Source organism: Pinus tabuliformis, chromosome 3_2, assembly GCF_031772625.1.
Source record: "Pinus tabuliformis cultivar Carrire ecotype Pingquan chromosome 3_2, CPIR1, whole genome shotgun sequence".
Classification (NCBI taxonomy): domain Eukaryota; kingdom Viridiplantae; phylum Streptophyta; class Pinopsida; order Pinales; family Pinaceae; genus Pinus; species Pinus tabuliformis.
This window is the reverse complement of record NC_142302.1, coordinates 694,640,491-694,643,011: the sequence shown is the minus strand read 5'-3', so window position 1 is coordinate 694,643,011 and position 2,521 is coordinate 694,640,491.

Sequence of the window (2,521 nt, the reverse complement as noted above, 5' to 3'; positions counted from 1 at the left end):
ATGCTCCCAGAAAAAAGAAGTGTATTCTACATAACCACTTTTCAAAATCGGGTCGCGTTTTTACTACCCCTATGAAACGGGTAATCGTATCAGTTATTTAAAGTGCCAAAAACTATGCTCCAAAAAAATATGTGTGTTCTGCATCGTCCCCTTTTCAAAATCGGGAAATTTTTTGCTACCTCTACGAAACGGGTAACAGTATCAGTTACCGTTTAGAAGTTTACATTGTTACCTCTATCTATCTAACTTTAATTACACATAATCAATCCTCATTAATCATGTCTGAGATTTCATCCAAATATTTGTGTTCATTCTAACCAGAAGAATTACTTAGCTCATAGATATATGTTAGTATGGATTCTGCACCAATACATTTGCTCATAGATATATGCTAGTATGGAATCCACACCAATACATCAACTCACACAGATATATATATATATATATATATATATATATATATATATATATATATATATAAAAACAAACACACACACACACACACACATATATTCTAGTATGGATTTCGCACCCATACATAACTTAGGGAAAACATAACCTTCAAGTGTTCCTTCAAAATGGCTTCCACAACCATTCATGCACCAGTCATTTAAGCCTCTTTCTTATTAGGAAGGTCATATCTCAACCTAGTAATTGACTAATTTCAAGTTATTTGATGCATAAAGTCAACCCAAACTACACAAATTCATGTCAAAGAAATCATAGGAATTCCATTCTTACTCATTAAGAATGTATTCCCAAATCATATTTTAACACATCAAATTAATATACATACGTTACTCTTGAATCTGCATTCACAATTAAAAGTGACATCCTTCAAGTTAGCTTCAGTTAAGTTTCCATTAGTGTAGGTAAGAAAAGAGTCAAAACTAACATGATGAATTCAATCATCATGTTAATTGAATATTGGCCTTACACTTGACACACATTCCCAAAGAATACACACCAATGCCATCATGCTATAGTTTAGATTAGGCTAATGTTTTTCTTGGTAGATACAATTTCAACTAGTAGAGATGGCTAGTGAACCCATATCACATTGATAATGATGCATTAAACATATATGCAGCCATGCAACCAATCCACATATCTCACTTACCCATTGAAAATCAAACCATTCACATGCTTTGGTTTAACCCCAACTTCTCAAGAACATCCTTTCCCTACATGTCTTTAAGTACTTTATCATATTTCTTATAATTTGTCTTAACAAAAATATAAAGGAATATAAGAAGCCATTTTTTTTCTTTCACAAGTTTCTAAATGACATCATAATAATAATATCCTTTATGCAACCAATATGCTTCCATGTCAAAATACACAATAATTCAACATGCATGCAAAATAAGCATTCATGCATCAACCTACAAGCAAGATTTTGGCCCATTAGACCCTAGAGTTTTAACTTGGCTCTGATACCGTATGTAAGGCCACACCTTATCAACCATCAATAGTATAGAGAAGTAAAGGTCACATTGAATACTACTACTTAATTTTTATTTTATTTTATTTTTGTTTTACTCATAATATGAGTAACTTAACTATCATGTAATCATGTTCCTTCAACTATTTCAATGTAAGAATATAACATAAGAAGTCAAGGATGACTTTCCCTTAAGACAGATTCCAAAACACATTTCCTCTAAATTTAAAAGATCATAAAATGTGCTCTTTTCATACTTATACATGAGCTCTAAGTAAGAGTGGAAATAAATTCTACCATAATTCCATGTGTGAACATTAAGTTAGATGAACCTATTTGAATTTCTAGATTATTGTAAATAAGCTTCAATTATTGACTCTTGATATCATAACCAAAAAATTATTATACTTCTTTACAAAAATCACATATAAGTGTATGAGTATTAACCTACCCATAGCAAGGTAACTGAGGGAAGAATATGTCTCTCTTCATTAATAAATCTAATAAATATGATATGTTTATGAAATAGAGTCACAAAATATATTGACCCAATAGCATTTCCAAATGCACCAATTAAAATTCTCAATCCCAATTATTAAGGCAATGATGCAATCATGAGAATTATATAATGAATGTTGAAACAAAAGAAACTAGTGTTAGTAATTTAGAAGCATGTTATTCTTCAAAAAGTGTCATGTAAAACAATGAAACTGCATCAATTGGGCACAAGTAGTGTTTTCTATAGTCATTGAAACACAAGAATGCACCCATGAAGACATGCAGCTCAAACAAAACTTATCATGCTCATTTGCACAAAATCCTGTAGAAAGTCACTACAAAATTGTTTCCAACAACTGCCTTTCTTTCACAAAAGATTTAGATAACAAAAGTGATAACAACCATATTCTATATTTGCACTTCAGCAAATTATTAAACTAATTTTCACGTTCATACCAAAAACTTGCAGACATAAGAAGCTACATCCATCAAATAATCTATTCATAAACTTCTAGTACATAAAAACTATGGTAAGTAGGACTTTTACTCTAACAATTTATATGCACAAAAACTACAGCC